Below are 20,556 nucleotides of genomic sequence, written 5' to 3'. Positions count from 1 at the left end.
TCAACGGCTGAAACCATTGCCATCGCTCAAGATCACTCAATAAATACGCATATTATTACCGAGACAATGCGCATGTACCTCAGGCATTATGCCAGGACCCCTTCTCACCACCTGGCGAGCCTAGCTGCTGAAAGGCCCCGCACGACATACGGCACTATTGTCTCCAAGCATCGTTCATCGTTTGCTGAGACATACGCACCTGCATCAAAGCCACTGCTTCCTCCTTGGAGCTTGAGCCGTCCGGGTGTTCACTTAATGATTCCAGAAATGAGGAGAAAATCGGACTTACCGACACATGCCCTGAAACAACTGAGTCTATCCCTACTGGAAGAAAACTACAGTAACCTTGTGCACATTTACACGGATGGCTCTACTACGCCATCTAGTTCAGGTGGTGCAGTGGTTATACCATCACAAGGGATAACTCGGTGTTTTAAGACTTCACATGTGACAAGTTCGACGAAGGCAGAACTCGAGGCTCTGCGCAATGCACTGGAACACATCAATTCAGAAGAAAGACCAGGTAAATGGGCTGTGTTTGCTGACTCAAAACCAGCGTTACAGTGCCTGATATTAGTTCTCCGACGCGGATGCCACGACCAGTTGACCTACCAAACCGTGAAACTTCACCACCTGTTAATACAAAAAGGCCATGACATCGTCTTTCAGTGGTTACCTGGGCATAGTGGTATAGGCGGCAATGATTCTGCAGATCATGTTGCTCGCACGTCACATAAAGGAGCGAACAGCGTTCCGATACCGCTTTCAAGAGCGGATGCGGCGAGGCAGATTCGTCAACTGGCCCGCAGTCTCACACTGACTGAGTGGAACACACCAAGCATACGACGTACACGACTGCACGAGCTCGACCCTTCACTACAACTCCGGCCTCCACCCGGCCTACATCGACGTGAAGCTTCGCTTCTCTATCGCCTTTGGCTGGGAGTTGCTTTCACGAAAGCTTATACCACGTTAATCAAAATTACTGACAGTGCGGCGTGCGATGTTTGCGGCACCGACGAAAATATCGAACACCTGCTGTGTCATTGTCCTCAATTTGCCTCAGAGAGACAAGTACTTGCCAACGCAATGCGGCGACTGGATGATCGGCCTCTTTCTGTGCTGGTGCTATTACAGCAACGTACACATGCCTCGACAGCCCACAAGGCAGTGAAAGCCCTGCTGCGTTTCCTGAGAAAGACAGGCTTGTGTGAACGCCTCTGACATGCGGTAGAGTTCTGCACGCTGCAGTGAAATTACTGTCAGTCTCTCCCCCACTCCCTTTTTTCCTCTCTTCGCTCTTTCCCGTCTTTCTTGTCCCCTTCCTTTATCCCCCAGTGTGGGGTAGCCAACCGGATGTCTTTCTGGTTAACCTCCCTGCCTTCTCCCTTTTTGTTGCTTCCTCCCTTCCGTGTCATTGCCCTGTGAAAGGTTGTGCGTTAAATACGGCCTTACAGTTATTTTTATCTTTTTTTACAAACGAGCAATGGAATAATTCTTTGGCTAGATACAACAGCTCCAGTTCACTAGAAGTCGGACAGCATAGAAGCAGGCTACCAGCAAGAAGTCGCCGAGTAGTGATGCTTGAGTTTCGTCATTTCTTGTTGGAGATAATGACACCAGACATGCTAAAAACCATTCGTAACATTTCGTGGTATCGCGCAGTAATCCTAAGCAGTGACGCTCACACTTAAAAGTTTACGAGACCTACGTTTAAATAGCAGCTCATGAATGTGTGACAGTGTGTGACAGCAGCCGCATTACCTATAGTAGCACCTTCAAGTACCGCTGAGGTATGACTACTTATGTGAAGCGTGGCTGTTATAAAATGTGACCGTTTGGAGAAATCATCCATTGCTCAAACTCATACTTGTGGTACGAAAGAGAAAAACAGGCGTGATTAGCCTATCCCAGTATTTCTTTGTAGGCCTGTTTGAATGATACTATGAAATTTCTCGCGCACCTTCCTGATAATTGTGATCTGTATTAGTTTGTGGTCTTAACTTGGTGCGTACATGCCGCTCGTGCAAAGTCATGAATCACAGATGAGCTTTAAAATATCCTCGCAATCACATTGTAGTAACAAAAGCTTAGCCTTGTTTTTTTTTCTAGTGGCCGCGATCATCTTCATAGTGTAACTTAAATTTATTATATTATTAATTGTTGTGGTTAGACGTCCCAAAACTACGACCTATGGGAGATGCTATAGCAGAGAGCTGCGAAAATTTCATCCAGCTGGAGTTCTCCACGTGAAAATAGGCCTAAGTACATGTGCCTCAAGAAAGGTCATCATCATTTAAAATGCTGCCGCCTCAGCCGGAATTTGACCCGGCTACCTGCAGCTCTGCACTCGAGCACCATAGCCTCCATGGTGGGCCCCGTAAGTGTTTATCGTATCTGAATCATTTCAGGAGCTAAATATGCTGCCTTCCTTCAAGTATAGTTCCGTAACAGCGTCCTGAGTTCCATGTAAGCTTGAAAGAGCCGTTATTTTCTGCCGCCATAATTCACCAGAGCCCAGCGACGGCTTGAATACCGTTTGCTTTGTGCATAATATTTAAATGCGAAGCATTTCTTAGTCGTGCCATGTCACTCGTCGTCGGCGTCCACACGCCCACTGTGCATGCTTGGCTCGTCTCCCCCTTCCCGCTCTCTCCCCTTTTATCCCAACTTCTTCCCCCTCTTTCGCTTGACTTCACGCTTTGATTGACTTTAGTAGATACGATGAAAGCAACAGATACTAATGGATGGCAACTGCTCGTGAACGCGAGCGCTCTGTGAAAAGGGCGGGGCGAGCCAAGCAGTTTGCGCAGCCAGCTGCTCGTTTCAAAAGCGACTTCTAAGACCACAGCTACGGACAGAGCTGTAAGGTGTGTGACCGAGTGCGCTTCGACAACGACCATACGCTAGTCGGGAGCATGAAGAAGAAAGCGAAGCTGACCAACGCACTATGGGGTCTTTGTAGCACGTCAACGTCGACTTGAAGAGCGGTGGCATCAACGACAACGTTAACAGCGACAACGATGTCGACGAGAGACTGCTGGAGCCATTCAAATAGTACTTGATGTGTGCATCGTGTAAGGACTCGTTAGTACGTGGGCACGTATCGTCGGTGAGCGTGACCTACGGTTATCCTTACCCGCCTCGACCCGCACACCCAAGATGAACGCTACCCGGTGAGCCGCAAACCATACCAACTACGCAACATTCACGAGCTACCCCCACCACTGTGCAACGCATTTAATCAAGTTCCCCCTGTGGGGAGCTCTGGTGGCTTATTCTTTTTTTTTCAATCATTGCCAGTGAGAGCTGCTAATGTTCCACATTCCTTGCCGACGCGAATTTATCCTCACTGCTGTTTTTTTTTGTCTCTATAGTGCTCGAGAAATGATGTCAACAAACCATACGAGGTCTTGTGTATAGCTTCGAGTATACAGGAAAGGTTGTAGTATTTTGTACTGCCGAGTAACCGAATCTGAGTTTCGTGGAGTTATTTTTATTAGAGCTCATTGTACTGAAAGGCACCGTGTCTCTGTCCTGCATGTATGATTGTCTGTCAGCGCATGAACCAGAGTGGCATTGTTTGTGTTTTCATTTTACATGCATATGAGTGACTTTCATTTGTGCGCAACACAAATTGTAGAAGGTGTCATGCTGTTATTTTATCCCTCACTTCGAAAAAATAACAGTCATGCTTTTAGGAAATCTTATCGTGTCTTCATTCGCGTGTTCTGAGATACCGCTTTCCTTTGTGTCGATAGCGCGCGTCCACATCTCCATTCCAGCCAAGTAGCTGTCTGCAACGCACGCCTCAAAAGTTCTTTTTCTGCGAACTATTCTGCGTAAAATACAAAAAACACTTGATTCTCATAGTTAAAAACTATCGCTAACTTTTGCAGACGCCATTAAACGTACATAAAAGGATAAACATTGAAGATATCACCATGAAATAACGTTACCCAAAAAACTAGACAATATACTCGGTGAAGAGCGACAGACAGTGGAGCTGGTGGTCTCGAGAAGTCATTCGATATTAGTGAAAGAGATACACTGAAAGCAATGCATTCCTGCAATTTGCGGCCTCCTAAATAGGGCTGTTTTCAAATACATTGGGATTACGTTGCCTTTGAAGCCATCGTGAGCACCTTGAGTGGCCCCGTAAAGAACCTCTAAAGCACCCAGAAGTCCAAATGTATTTGTACTGCCACAGTCCTGCATTGTTTCACAGTGAGCACATCCCCCTGAGACTTTTTGAAATGGTGTCCTAACAGTGTGAATCAATGTGTTTGACGATAATAAAGGCGCTCTCGCTCCCCTGGCTCTTTCCAAAGCCGTGCACTGTTTTTTAGCTCTTCTCTCCTGGCCGAGTGCTTTTCCTCTCCATGCGAAGAGTCACAGCAGCTAGCCCGCGCACCTGCGAGCGGATAAAAACAGCTGTTGCGTATGACGAGCACATCACATCTTGCCGTCAAGGTCAACGTTAACGACAAGGCGATTGCCGAAAGGTGCGAAGGGAAGGAATTGTTTCTTCAAACTTTGTGGCATTCCCGCAACTTGTTGTGCTAGTAACTATTTGAAAAAGTGCATTCTAGACTTAACTTGTTAATATACGTTTATAATTTCAATGAGATCGCGGAACCATTTTCGTTTACCACAATCACATTTATTACGAGGAGTACAATTGGGCCTTGCGCATGGCAAAAGGTTAAAAGACTACGACGAATAAAATGTTTATTAAACCAATTACCCGAGTATCTGTCCTAAAAACGTATTTTAATTTTTTGTCGAATTCTCGTGCCTCGCGTGTTTTACGACTTTAAAAGTCAGAAAATTTGGCATTTGCACGTGACGCAGCCTCAAGATGAACGCTCAATGATCAAAGAGCATGCGGTATTTGTTCAGTGGCACGTGTTCTGCTGGATTAACACTCGGAGAAACGTTACTCTGCATAAGGAATAATGTTCCCGGTGAGATTGCACTAGAGGGGTGCACAGGACATGCGTATCCTTTCTGTACCCCTCTTTTAACCTTTTATGTCAACTCTTTCAAAAAGATGGTCACATTGCTGTCTTGTAGCTCCATATTCCAGTCCGCTTTACCACGTGCTCAATTTTGCATCCCTGCATGTGTGGAAAGATACAGAATCGGAGGTGTACTGAACTTGCACTGAACGCTTTTCACACTTAACAAATCATTGCACTACAAGTGAACTCAATTTCACACAGTTTGTTAGCCTCAGCACACGCATTTGTATATATGCATTGTGACAATAAAGCCACAATCTCATCTTTCTGAAAGATAAATTCTCAGAAACAAGTTGAAAAGAATATGACCACCTTCAAGCAACTGTGCAAGAATACAAATAGGCAAGTATTGCAAACCTCACATCGCCCTTCACAATACAGTTTCAAGATAATTTTTTGTAATTTTGTAACATTTCTGTTTTTGAATGACCAACAGAGCACGAGCAGTACTCGAATACCCCCCCCCCCCCCCCCCAGATGACATGCACACAGTATATAGTAAAAGATTCGATTCCATTCACACCGCCTGAAATGCAATGGTACTATTCACGCTTGCGCGAAAAATTACAGAGAGCTCCCGCAATGGGTGCTGGAAACAATAGCCTTCTTTTGGACTAAAGTAATATATGGCTCTCGCCTCAACCTCAGTTAATCTAGAGAGTTGTATGTATATGTTGCGTTTCGAACTGACGCAATTGCTGCAAGCGGCCACGCGCGGCCTCCTGTCACAAAGACGCCCAGAGGTAATAAAGTGTCTTCGCCGTTCTAGAGCACCGCCATTTTCATCCGCACCTCAATACTATTGTCCTTTCGATATTTTGTTCGTATCAGGAATGAGAACAAAAGCCCATGTAGTATTGGTGAATACACAAAGGTGTGAAAGATATATTGACAGAGCGAATATAAAAGTCCAAATGCATCCCTCCAGGCTGCCCCGCCTATCTTAACACCCTGACGAAAAGTACGACCGAAGCGCGACGGGGTATCCCTCGTGAAAAGCACTCCGACAGTCGCTGCGCAATTCCATCGCTACGCTATAAAAACTCACAGTGCGAGCGGTTTGGCGACTCCCCGTTGGTCTTTTCTTCTCAGTGGCGTAGGTCCTCCATCTTGCCACCAATACCAAAGGCGCCATGCGTGATCGGCCACTTATCATGGGCTCTTTCGGTGGTTCTGCAGAAATATCACATACCGAAAGCTGTTCTTTCCTCATTCATTTGGTACAATCGCAAAACTCTTCGTATTTTGTAGAGGGAGGCGCAAACCTGCGAGGGGGAAGTTTTGTTTAAGTTTTCTGAAGCTTTGTAATCGTATGCTTTTTCTGCACGCTTTTTTTTTTGGCATGAGGGACGAGTGTCGCGTTTGTTTCTCTTTCATCCACTTGCGTTCAAGCACAGCTTACTTCCTGTTATCCCAATATTCAGGCAATTTGTCGTAAAAAATATAGATTCCACAACATAAACAATTTTGGTTCGAGCTAATTGTTATAATGGACCTATAAAATACTGCAACATACGTTTATTTACTATAAGCACTGATCAACTGCTACGTGAATTGTTCGAAAAAATAAATGACATCATTTGAACGGTAGACACATAAGGGGCGCTGTGCAGGATCGGCCGAGTTTCGCAATATTTAGAATCCTCCCGAGCTCAGGCGACCCCCCCATGAGAACGAGCTAACAGTACAACAAAGGCAAACCCACCCCTCAGTGGAACAAAGGCCAGGGAGGCCACTGAACAAATGACTCAGGAAGAACTGGGTTGTACCCACGCAGGTGTTACATGCCTAGCGCTTAATATAGAGCCCACATCGACGCCAACTTCTCGATGTAGTATTCAATCTTTGGATCCCAGTAGGTGCCAAGCACGACCTCCGTCTCCTGTTCCTGAACTCCTTCTCAAGCACCGATCTCCCAATCTTTCCATTTCTCCCCTTTAAATAATTCCCACCTTCTTAAAGGCTGCCTTGTGGGATCAGCCCCTTCTTGAAGAACCATCGATGAAGCAAGCAACTTTCCTTTTCTCAGAAATTCGTCTCCACCTCTGCGCTCTGGCACTTTGCCGCACTTTACCGTGCCGAAAATGAGCTTCTCAAGCCATCATACGTTTACTGGAGGTACAGCTTAAAGGTACTGTCACGCAACAGTTGTGTTTGGCTAGAGAGATGGTCGGCTGTCTCAAGAAAGTAGCCTGGTGCCTGTTCACAGTTACCATGTAACCAGGCCACCAATTCATTCTGTCAAGGGCAGTGTCGCAATACATTTTCCTAATATAAACCAGAGGGAACTAGAGAGTACATGGATTTGTCTAGTCTTCGTACTTTCGAGCAGCGAGTCACACATGCGGCTTCATTTATTGCTGTGTTTTGGCTTTGTTCCGAAGGAAACGACAACCTTTTTGAACATCGTGACACGATTTTGAAATGCTCAGTATAAAATATTGGGGTGGTGAAGCTGAACTGCTCAAGATTTGCTGTTTGTTTTGTTTTTGGCAACAAAATTTTTAGCCACGAGAACATAAACTAAGCCAGAAGTACGAAGATTAGACAAATACGTGTACTACCCACCCTTCCCATGCTTGCTGTAGCGCCGTGCGTCGCAGCTCCCATGGACACTAGCGTTTCATCTAGTGTATGTTTAGGAAACTCTGTGGGCGTCGCAACAGGGGCAACTTGTTTTCAGTCTAACTCTGCGTGAGAACGCTTCCACCATGCGGGTGACACAAGCGCAAGGTATGGTGATTAAAAGCTGACGTGGTGTGCGACAAAAGGGCTTGCAGGCGTGAACGGCTTAGTGACCTGCCTGAGCAGCCGATTTTCATCACCTCCGGTTCTCGTCAAGCGCCATTTACCGGCTGGCCATCGTTCACTTGCACCGAACATAGTCAGCTTTTAAACTTGCATCGCTTGTTAAAAAATGTACAATGTTGTGCAACAGAGGAGTCGAGGTCGCGGTAGCCTCAAATTTAACCACAAGTTGCTTTAATGATTTTGTGTGCACTCTAAACTTTGTGTGTAATTAGCTTGGAGCCAAAGTTGTTATTTATGGGTCTTTTCTTTTTCACGCGTAGTGAGTTTTGATCTCATCTATTACTTATCTGACCTACATCCGTGGAGAATAAAACGTTTGTGCTCTTCGCAAATACTACCCCGTGTTTATCAGGTACTTTTTCAAAAGTTTTTTAAACTGAAGGAAACGTCGCAAAAAAAAAAAACGAATTTTCGCCAACGAGGCACCCCCCTTGTGTCAATGATGTCGCCATGTTATCATGGCGTGACGGCCGACTACATTGCGCCTACACGCAGCCTTCTCTGACGAATGCATTCGCACTGTTGTTTCGCTCTTGTAAAAACATAAATAATTAGATCTATTTATTCAGTTACCCCCTAAAACAGAACGCTTGAAAGTGTTTATAGGTGAGATAGAGTAATTAACAGACAGACAGACAGACAGACTGACAGACAGACAGACGGACCGACGGACGGACGGACGGACGGACGGAGAGACAGAGAGACAGAGAGACAGACAGACAGACAGAGAGACAGACAGACAGACACGGAGAGACGGAGAGATGGACAGACAGACAATGAATTGGCATCTTTATTTTCATGAAGCTTTTCTGCTTTTCTGTCTGTTGCCCCACCAGCAGTATCCTGGTCAACGTGCCCTAGCTCGTAATAAACAAGGGTAACAAAGCGGTCAACCTTTGAGTGTTTCTAAAACAGACTATCCACCAGTTCTGCGGCAGCAATAGGCGTGGACCAGCCACTAAAGCCGTTGCGCTATGCATAACCACCCCATGAACAATTGACAGGTATTCTGCCGTAGTTTTTACCTCTCAGCCACTTTTTTCACGAAGAGATCGGTTAGCCACCATAGTTTTAGCAAACTCTTCTATACCACCTACCCCCCCCCCCCTCTCCAGCCTACTGATGGCACAACGCTACCTTACGGGGAAATAGGTGTGTCTGGAACTGTTCTGTGCCAACTCTGTTCAACTGTTAGAGACCCGAGCGCGCACGCCAAATAGCCGAGGCCTTCAAGATACACTGCTTTCAAGAACACTGTGTATTACCATGCCTGCCTCACGATGATTTGTCAATGACCTGCCTGTTTCGAAGGATATCACAAGCGTGAAGACAATGTGAACAACGGCTCAAGCTCAATGAGAGTGACATGAAACAATGGACTTATACGCTAAGGCCCTGGCGGTTCATTGTTAGAAATACGACTTCAGCCGACTTTGTCGAGCTGGCAAGCTCTGTCCGACGAAAGCTTTACCTGCAAAAGTTTGTTTTTGCGAAGCACTTGTCTCTATGTTCAACTTCTTAACAAAAATCAGACTTCGGCGTGGCTTTTCAGCGTTTTGGTTATCTTCTACGCTCTACTCTTGCGTCAAAGTGGCATACAAACAGCGGTACTTCGTCTGACTTCCGCTCGGCTTGTCACCTTTTAGTCTATTTGTTACGCGCTACACTTGCGTCATAGCGGCATACGAACAGCGGTAACAGCGGCTGGTATGGCTCGTATCTGGAGGTGGGCAACAAAAGTACGAGCCCGCATTTTCTAACACTCGAGTAATCAATGAGAAGCAGTTATCGCCACCTGTCGCAGTCAGTCGAGAGACAACGGCCTGTGAATCAACGAACACCGCAGATGCAGTCAGAACAAAACGGCAAATTGCACCACACTTGACGCTCAACACAAAACACCCGCAGAGCATGATGATGACCTTTTTGTATCAGTCATGGTTGAGTTGCCGAATGATAGCTGAAGTATTCCCGCGCGAAACGCTACGGCACTCGTTGCTACCGAACACTGGACTCAGTGGTCAAAAAACTTATGCACAGTAATGTGTGTGCCTTGTTCGCGGCTTTAAGCCTTGAAGTCGATAGGATAAACACCTCTTCAGAAGCCCGATGGAAATGTGCGCTTCCACCACGAAATAATACTGTGACATAACGTGTTGTAATACGAAACCCGTGCACAAGACGCGTGTATTTGTAAAGCATAAAAGTTATTTTCCCTCCGTTTTGAAGAAGAAAAAGGTATTTTTCCTGTATTTCTAGGCAGACGCGTGCCTGTCTGGCAAAACACCTGTTTGCCCTCGGTGTTTACGGAACCATGTTGCTTAGAATGATGTTACAGGAAATAGCTTCTTATGGTAGAAATAGAGGAATGCCACTGGTCTATTCAGGATCAGTGGTAGAGTAATGGTAACGCGTTACGTTTGCGAAGAAAGGGCAGGGACAACCACGTTCGTTCTGTGAACCTTCCTTTACGTTTAACTGGTGCGCACAAACATGCAACACATCATGCAAAAGAGGGCGGAGGCCAACTTCGTATGGCACATGACTATGCTGAATCCTGTTTTCAGCATCACAGCCTAATGGCAAGGGAAAGTTGCTGAAATATCAGTGTTTATCTCTAGAATGAAGTAACGGCGTTATCCAGTCATACACTACAATGGCGGTAAGAATGCACAGGCCCGCCACCTATAAAAATTTCAATTTGACGGACTCTCCATTTGCTTTTGCTTATCTCTTAGCTAAGTCACCATTCTGTTGAAGTAGATCCCTGAGTGAATTATAAGCTAAATATTTCTCTCCCACCACATGCACGCGAGCAGAGTTTGACATACAGCTTTCTATAATACTGTATAACAAGGGGTCGGAAAATGGTAGTTAGCGTGAGGAGAAAAAAAGAAGCAGGGTAGAACGAGTTTGAAGAGGTAGATAGAGAAAAAGAAAGAGAGAACAAATACAAAGAAAAAGATAAATGAAGATGTATGTGTTAATTTTTACTGTGCTTAAACTGAGTATTTCGGACTTTATTTTCTAAGTAAATTTCAACATTACTTGCTAACTGATTAAACGCCAAATTACTGCCCCTTTCTAAGCAGATTCTTGTGCAAGAAATGGCTGGACACTTCTATTTGAATTTCTTAGGCACACTATATTAGGCACTCTAGCTGCAGTTTGACAATTCTGTGGTACAGTCATTCGTCGCTTGCTGTTAGATTGGTATAATACCCCTAGCTTGATGTGAGCTTTGAGCTGCTAACTTTATTGCGCTTCAATATTATCTGAAAGTTTATTTTTACTTTAAAAAATTAGCCTCGTATCTGCGTGCTCCTCTGCAAATGTGGTCAAAAGATGACAGTGTTTGGCCGACGGCCGACCTTCTCTCGTGCATTGCGTCGTATTTTCATCGCAGCCTAAGAAACACCAGAGTCTTTAAAATTACGTATAGCTGGTTTGCTAAATAAGGAAGAGAGGGAAGTCGATAGTTTTAACCTAGTCGAATCAGATAGCGTCAATCTCAACCTTCTCGGTGAACATCTTCATTATTATGATTATCAGCCTGACTACGCGCACTGGAAAACGTTTACGCCTCAAGTTCCAAATAGAGCGAAACTACGCGCACGACATATTTTGATCTAGTTTGATATTTCACTATGTTTGCCCTGACGTCTCGTCATGGTTTTGCGCGTGGCTAATACTAACGTCATGTGAGTGCGGTAGGGCACTGTTCTCCTCGCGTCGCATTTCATTGGTGCTAGCGATTGTTTTCCGGAAGCCGGTTGAACTAGAGGACTGTGTGAAATGCCTTAAAATCCGAACATGAATGATGGTGTTGAACTGCACCCGAAGGCTTAACTTATGATTAGATAGCGTACGCACATACCGGGAGAAAAGAAATAGGCAGTTATAGGTATTTAAAGACTTTAATGCCTGAACAGTAGAAATACGCATAACAGAAACACAGAAAATGCCCCTGTAAACTTTATTTATGCTCATGTATCGAAAGGACGCAACAGGAACGCAAGTAAAAATTAGGCGTTTGCTTATATTTCCCTCTCTATTTGTGACAGACCTGACGCAATTACTTGTTTACTGCCTCGAATAAATATAGGCCAAAATTTCGTACACAGTGAAGGCTTTTTTCTCTGCGTGCGCATTGCATTCCACATTATATAGTTATACATTACACGGCATCACACTTTTATACTCAGTTCAACAAACTTGGTATTAGATCATTCCTGAAGATGTATTGAACGTGCCATCATTGGTGCATCTTCACAGCTTTGAAGCATTTGAGCCTAATTAATGCCCATAAATTGTTCACTGAAGCGCCGAAAAAGCCTCGTACCCGATAGCAAGAGTGTTAGTTGCCCAACCAGGGTACCGATGTGTGAAAGAGAGTGCGGTACATTCTAAGAAATTGAATGAGCTTGTGTTGATCTCTTAAGTGAGTCCTGAGTAAAAACTTATCTGATTCTTTGTAAATTCATGCGTTGACTTATATATGGGTCGCACCATTCTGTAAAGGAAGTTTGTTCAACTCAAAATATGGCTCTAAACCATCTCTTTGTAGAATTGTATGCATGCAAACTGCAGTCACACAAAATATTTTTGAAAGGACGTACCAACGCCCTTTAAATTTTGTGGAGCACAGGACAAATGAACTGAGTTGTATGATTTACTTGTAAATTTCCTCGTGTCTATAGAAGAAAGGCTTAGCCTGGTTAATGAAGTTTACATAATAAGGACAACTTAAAATACAAAACCATTATTTAACCTCAGGTTTTACATAAACAGGCAGTTATTTTTACAAAATCTTCACGACCAGCTTTTCTAGCGTCAAGAACAGTGAAAAGCGAGCGAACGAATTAAGGACGTGAGACTCGGTGATTGAGATAGCCTAAAATAAAGGACGGATAAAGTTTAATTTGCAAAGAAAGTGGTTGTTAGGGAAGAGTGCGAAACGTGTGACTTCTTTGGCGACAACGTCTGGAGGGAAGAATTCGGTAGTGGAATGTTTGCTAAGATCCAACTCCAGTCTCGACTCGAGAGGACAATCAAGCACGCACCTACAAGTAGCTGTTCTTTTGTTTATTGTGATATCGGAGAAGAGAAACGCCACACAACCCCAAGACTCAGTACTTAGACCAAGAGTGGCTGTAAGGAAACAAACTATAAGGAGACATCTCGTACTCATTCAGCCTCGTTCTTGAGGTTAATTTTTCAAAAAGCTTACAAAGCGGGCGACAGCGGCTTCTGTGTGGGCGCAGAGCCTCTTGAGTTACGTGGATGGCAGTTTGCATACCAATGCTACTAAACACCAGTAAAGTGGCCAGTGTTATTCTTTTCATTCGAGCATGTCATTCATTGCACTGAAAAAAATATGCATGGCAAGAAGCATCTGCCGTTATGAGCCTACAAAACCGTTGGGGAACGTTTTGAAGAGACCCTCTTGAGGAGGCTCTTTCCCACGTGCCATTGCAAACGAATGTGTTCGGTGAATGTATTTAGAGCCGAAGCCAAAGTATGCTTTCGATATTTTGCGGTAATACAGCGGTTATTTTATATTTTCTGCGTCCTATAGTCCCTTTTTTTTTGCTTCAAGTGCCCGATGCAAGTTTTCCTTCCTCTTACGCTTTGTTGAAAGCCAATGCACAAATGGAGAGGAAACGTTTGCGATTAGGATCGCTCTCAGGAACTTGTGAGAGAGAATTAGCTCTCCGGGAAAAATGAAATAAATTTAAAAACCTGACCACCACGCACAATTGTCAATATGTACCTAATAATTATAATGCATTGTCTATTGTTCATGTTATTAGCTAAATTGTGCATCGATTATAAATATATTGCATCTCCTTTGCTGAAAAAGTGAATGCACTCGCAGTAGCAGTGTCTAATGTGTAGCCTCCTTTGAACTGTAGTAATGGGTAATAGCTGGGAAAAACAAGGCTAAATTGAATGTAAACCGCAACAAAACGGTACAACAGCAAGGCAGATGAGCGCAGGCTCGAACATACAACTGACTTTACTGTACATTACCTCAATCCTTGTCTGAGAATAACAGACCATTCAAAATTTCGGCTTTTTAGCGGACATATTCTTACCTAAAATCAAATATTGCGACATCTTCATATTAACAAGCGAATTCTCAGTCTGTCATCAGACCAAAATAAATTAAGAAAAATACGTTTTTGAGCGCTGGTTTCCATTGTTTTACATAATCCTTATGAAGATCAGCTGACAATAACGCCAGCACAGAATATGTAAAGTTTGTTGTTGAGTTTTAGTTTATCGTAGTAGTTGTGATACAAATGTGGAGAAGTAAATATCAATTTCGACCCCGTAGCAACCTGGGAACATAAGTTGCTATTGTCACAGGTTTTTCTTCTTCCAGCATCAGATTGCATTTCGTTGGCTGTATTTTCCAGTCATCTATATTTAATTTATACAGAAGTACTACCGAAACAAACGTCTATATTTTCATTGGTCTTACTTTCTGCAGGATTTTGTATGTGACCCAATTGAATGCAACGCATCAGAATAAAACTTTGCTATGAATTCAAAACATAGATTGTGATGCTCCCTGCGGAATTATTGTTAAATTTCACTGAAAAAAAACACGAACACAAAGATGTGACACACACATGCACTAATTTCAATGTGTATTTTGAAATAGGTACTAATATATGCAGGCATCATGAATTTATAACCTTCGCAATTTTACACACTTTTCCAATTGAACAATTTTTACGTAGAGAGGCTCTGATGAGGGCAGATAAATTTTTGCGGTTTACAAATACAGTAATTTAAACGCCTCCCATTAGTTTCAGCTTTGATTACTCCACTTGTTAGTTAACATGTGTCAGTATGAACGATTGAACACTCCTGAAAAGTTGACATGCACGAGGTGTTACCATCCTTAGTTGCACTGGCTTCTCAATCGTTGCAATACTTGCAATGAGTATCCAAAATCCACCTTTTTCTTCCTGCATTTCGCAGGTATCACAGAAATTTAGGAGCCAGTGCAAGCAAAGTGTTCACATCACAGGCATGTATATTTTTCAGAAGTGTTCAATTGTCAGTACCAGCAGGGGTCAGCTAGCACAGGATATAGTCGAGGCTGAATTGATTGATAGTCTTGCAGGTAAACAATTTACAGGCGTTGATTGTCTTCTACTGTTAGGAGTTATCCTATCTTCAGAAAGATAGTTATATTTCTGGCATACATGTTGTATTGTCTGCAGGCTCTCCATTGATAAAAGTAATCTGGGTAGTGCGCGTGCGCCAATGGGGTTAACAGCAGAGTTCCGCTTTCGGCCAGAGCCCTTCTTGCTTGAGCCAGGAACCAACAAGCACGGAAAAATAAACGTGGTTTACCCGTAACTTGTTTGGCTTTTTACGGCATGTCTGTTGCAAGCGGAACACTTGGCGACGAAGATGGAGTTTCACAGAGTTGCACAGCGTCACGGAATGCAAGTGTTCTCGGCATTCATCCTCTGTTCTGTATCGACGATTGAAGAGTGCTGAAATTTTTTGTGTCAGTGACTGACATAATGAACAAAGATGCCAGTGCACGTTCGATAGAGTTTGCTGTTCAACTGCACGGGACAGATGCAACCATTCGACATTTCCACGAGTGACTGGGCGTCGTACGAAGAACGGCTAGCGTCGTTTCTAATCGTCAACCAGGTGGCCGACAATGACAGAGCACATGCATTCCTGAGAATTGTTGGTCCCAGAACCTATCGTCTTCTGGAATTGGTGGTCGCCCCGGCACGGCCTTGAACGAAGACTTTCGTGGTACAGAATGAGACACCGAGAGACCATCTATCGCCTAACCGTTGATAATCGGCGAGTGAGCAAAGTTCCACAAGAGGCAGCAAGTCTGAGACGAGTCCATTTCTCATTACGTTGCCGAGCTACGTAAGCTAGCATGAACTTGTGATTTTATAAGCTCATTAGACTAATCCCTCCAGCAACACTTCGTGTTTGGTTTGTTAAGAGAGGATATGCAGCGAGTGTTGTTCACTGAGGACAGCAAGTTCTCATTTCAGAGAGCAGTAGAGCACGCGCTGGCTGTGTAGGCGGCAACAAAAAGCACTGCTTAACATGAAGCAATGCATAGCGTTGCCTGCAGCCAACGCCATGCATAGAGTACACGCGGCTTCAAGTGACCAGTCGCAAGCATATGTTTTCGCTGTGGGTCGCTGAAAGATTACGGCAAGGCGTGTCCCCACTTATACGACAAATGCTATAAGTACAACAAAAGGGGGCGCCTTCAACAATTATGCCGTAGTGCCTCCGGCCAGTTGCGTGAAAAACGCTGAAATAAAGCACTATAAAACTTGAGCGGTGGTATCCCGCTTAAACGTAGTAGCCATAAAGAGTGTGTCTACTTCCAGTATTGAGCCTATCATGGTACCAATGAAAGTAATTGATGTGACAGTCTCTACCCAAGTGCCTGCATCACAGTCGTGCTTTCCAACTAATACCCCCAATTTTTTGCATCAACACACTCTGGCCAACCCAAGTCAAGCTGCGCAACTACACAGGCTTCCTAGTTATCCCGAAAGGCGTTTTACAGATCAAGGTGCAGCACGGCGACAACACGGCGAGCCTGCCTTAATACGTCGTCGACCAGGAGGAACCGACATTGCTAGGCTGGAAATGGCTATAGGCAATCAGGCTGAAGTGGAGCAAAATCTGGAACGTCCACCCTCTACTACAGTCGCAGCTGCCCATCTCATGGCCATTAAAAAAAAAGGCTACACGCTTTGATCACAAAGTACGACTAATCTTTTTAAGGATGAGCTTGGTATGATTACAGAAGAAAAAAGCTAAGGTGTAATTCTAGCCTAATCAGGCACTGAAGTTTCTTAAAGCAAAAAGCATGCTGTTTGCACTGAAAAAGGCAGTCGAGGTGGAGCTTTAAAAGATGGAAAAAATGAACTTCATAACCGCCACGTCAGTGCTACCTGTTATTCAGAAAGACGGTGGCATACGCCACTTTGGCGATTATAAGGTGACAGTGAATCCGTGCCTTGAAGACATACATTATCCGTTGCAGAAGGTTGAAGACATGTTCGCGGTAATGGACGTAGGCACGCATTTTTCGAAGATTGACCTAAACAGCACTTATCAGCAAGTGGTCATGTCTGAGGCCTCAAAGCAATATCTAACACCCAATACGCACAGGGGATTGTTCGTTGTCAACCGATTACCTTTTGAAATCTTTTCCGCGCCAGGTATTTTCCGAAAGAGAATGGATACTATGTTGAAGGGCCTTAAAAGTGTTTGCTGCTACCAAGACGACATTTTGGTAATGAGGAAAACAGAGGACCACTTAGCCAACCTTGAAGGGCTGCTAAAGAGCATCTTCAAAGTCGAGTTGTCAAAGTAAGCAAAGACAACTGCTCAATTTTTCAAAAATAACTTCACTACCTTGGCCCCTAAATCAGAACTGACGGCATTTCTTCATTTTCAGATAATGTTCACGGACTTCTCCATGTACCAGAACTGAAGTCAAAGAAGCAGCTACAATCTTTGTTGGGCGTCGTCAACAGTAACAGCAAGTTCGTGCTGAAGTTATCTACGGTATCTCAATCATTTTATAGACTTCTCTAGATGACGGTGGCGTGGAACTGGGACGAGCAAGCTTGAAAAGCGTTCAACCTAGTGAAACCTCTACTAGCGAAACCACATAAACTCGCACTCTACGACCCTGAAAAACAATTTTCTGTCATGCGACGCGTCTCAGTATGGTGTAGGAGCCGTCCTATTTCATGTCTACGATGACGGTAGGGCCCGGCCCATTGCTTAAGCTTCAAGAACGCTATCTGAAGCGGAAAAGAATTACGGTAAACTTGAGAACGTAGCGTTAGCGCATGTTTTTGGTAAAGAGAAGCGCTACTTTTATTTATACGGGTGCGCATTCACCTTAGTGACCGACCAAGGTGAATCATTCAAACCATATCGGACCCGAGTACAGGAATTACCACCATCGCGCCAGCTCGGTTACAATGCAGGGCTGTCAAGTTGGGAGCGTACTCGTACAAAATAATCTTTGAAAAATCGAGCGAGAACGCGGAAGCCGATTTATGCTTACGTCAGCCGCTGCCAGATGTTGAAGTGGAAACCAAAGAAACAGAAGAAGCGTTTTGTTCATTGCGATTGGACTAGCTGCTTGTTTCTAGCAGAGACATCGCAGCTGCCACGAATAAAGACCAAATTCTTCGTCTAGAGAAAGAATTCATAAATGATGGATAGCCCACGATGATCACGGAGGAGCAGTTGAAGGCTTTTTTTTGCAGATGCAATGAGCTAATGGTGTATTATGGCTGCGTTATGCTGGAAATAAGAGTAGCCATCCCCGCGAAACTGCAAGGGTTCATCTTGGACAAATTCTATGACGGTCATCCTAGCATCGTGCGCAGCAAAGAGCAAGCGCACAGCAATGCGTGGTGGCCAGCGCTTGAGGCGGACCTAGAACATCGCATCAAAATCTGCGCTAGCTGTCAAGAGCAACGTAACGTGCCAATCAACGCACCTTTTCGTCCGTGGTTATGGCCGACTCACCAAGGAAGCATGTTCATGTAGACTTCGCAGAACCTTTTCCGAATGCCATGCTTTTATAGGTGGTCGACGTACATTCCAATTGGCCAGAGGTTTTCGAAATGCGCTTGACAACTGCAGAAAGCACGACTCGTTGTTTTACGGAGCTGTTTGCTCATTTAATTTTCACTGAAACAATTGTTTCCGATAAACCCCTCAGTTTGATTCGCGGTAGTTCAAACACTTCGTGCAGAAAATGGGGGCCTGACATGTCCTTACAGCTCCCTAGCAACCCAGTTCCAATGGGCTGGCAGAGCGTTTTATTCAGACTTTAAAGAACGCTCTTAGCAAAAATGGCAGAGGTGAGACACAGCAGGTAAAGCTGCCCAATTTTTTGCTATCGTAGTGCAATAACCGGCAGCATTGCTCCTAGCTCGACGCTTACGCTGTCGGCTTGATTCCGTAAAGCCCTCCATTGGGGCAAGAATGGGCCGCAGACACGGCACTCAGACACTGAGTCATCCGTGTCGCGTACGTCATTTCGTGGTAGGCGACAACGTGTTTGCGCACCAAAATAGACTCCCGCTGTGATTCTTGTCCAAACAGGTCCTGCCTCTTTCCAAGTGCGTGCAAAAAAACAAAGGGACACCTCCACCTGGCGTCAGCACCAGGATCGGCTGTGGCATATACCTGCAGGGGAAGTTATCTCTATGCATGAGACAGCTGGCAAAGCTACGACCAGCAAATTCCTTGTTTTTTCCTGAGACTGGCGAATTATCGGTTCCTGCCAGAGCAACTCCGATTACCCCACATGCCACACTAGCACCCGTCGAGGCGAGACGCTACCCCCATACGAAATCGTCGCCCACCAGACATATTCCAAGCTGGACTCTGATGGACAGTGCGTGTGTTATTACGGGAAAGGCGGATGGGGATATTTTGTCTGCTGGGATTCCATCCATTAATAAGAGCACTCTGCGATGTCCGCATGCGCCAATAGGTGTTATAAGCAGAGTGCCGCTTTGCACCAGTGCCTTTCTCGCTTGAACCACGAACCCACGAGCATGGGACAATAAACGTCGTTCACCCGGAACTTTTCTAGTCCTTTACGGCACGTCTATTGCAAACGTAACACAAGTACTGTGGACTGTCAAAAAGCCATGTTGCTTATATATGGGCTTGCATGTTTTCGAATAAAATATTGGTGCAAGTTAGCGCCTACGTTGGACACTTCTTCTATTTTCCGTCTTTTTTGAGCCCTATAAGCCTCAGTATGCCATATTACCAGAAAGAAAATGCTAACTCACCATTGTTCAGTTTCAGTCAAAATCGGCCTTCATTGTTGTTGTAGCGGGGAGAGCAGTTCTTGGAATATTACCGAATGAAGACACTCCGTTTTCACGTACAATGGCGGTCAAAATATTGCAGACCACAGGAACCAAAGCGCCTTCTGACAGCTGCCTGCGATGCTCGAGAGCGTGCACTGCGAATGCGTGCCCTTGTTTACCTGGCAGCCCGCTCGTTCGCTCTCTTCAAGAGCACGCACCCCAGAACGCAAGACGAAGCCCAAGGTGTCACCCCTGCTGTCACCACGGAAACACCGAGCGGTGATGTGAAACCAAAAAGTTATTTTGTTAGCAGCGCTCGGTGCACACCGCAATCTGCCTCTAAGTACCAGACACTGCGCTCTGTCGAGAACGTGCACATTGCGTCATTTTTTTTGAAAATTGACATTTGTGATAAGTTTATAGCGCTGACAACCGGAGTGACACCTTGCAGTCGTTCTAGCGTTGTGGTGCGCATGCTCTTTGAAGGCAGCGAGTGAGCAGGCTAATAGGTAAAAAAGAGCGCGCGTGCGCAGTGTGCTCTTTTGAGCCTCACAGGCAGCCGTCAGAAGGTGCAGCGTCACTGTTTAACACGTGGTCCCGTGGTGCGCAAAATTTTGAACGCCATCGTACATTCATCTTTGTCAACTAACCAAGAAGCTCACTTTTTAAGGTGATCGCTCCTGGTGTATGCCCCATTCATTCTCTACGTGACCATTTTCTCATCTCATGTCCAAAGTTAGTTATGTCTCGTTAGAGTACACAATCATTTCTTTAGTATTGTAGTACAGTGTTTATGCTTCTCAGTTGCTGTCGCACAGGTCAGGAGTTTGATTCCCACCACGGCCACC

The 20,556-nt window shown here is 44.8% G+C and overlaps 1 long non-coding RNA gene across 1 annotated transcript; it reads right to left on the bottom strand.

Annotated features, from left to right (window-relative positions):
- Window positions 1-4,641: 4,641 nt before the first annotated feature.
- Window positions 4,642-20,143, bottom strand: LOC142785043 (uncharacterized). The gene is made up of 3 exons (XR_012888833.1): window positions 19,688-20,143; window positions 6,073-6,197; window positions 4,642-5,120 (listed from the first exon to the last, which is right to left on the bottom strand). It is a non-coding gene; the product is annotated as an uncharacterized LOC142785043 (long non-coding RNA).
- Between the last annotated feature and the right edge of the window lie 413 nt (window positions 20,144-20,556).

Source organism: Rhipicephalus microplus, unplaced genomic scaffold, assembly GCF_043290135.1.
Source record: "Rhipicephalus microplus isolate Deutch F79 unplaced genomic scaffold, USDA_Rmic scaffold_17, whole genome shotgun sequence".
In the NCBI taxonomy this organism is placed as follows: domain Eukaryota; kingdom Metazoa; phylum Arthropoda; class Arachnida; order Ixodida; family Ixodidae; genus Rhipicephalus; species Rhipicephalus microplus.
This window is presented reverse-complemented; position numbering and strand designations above follow the sequence as displayed.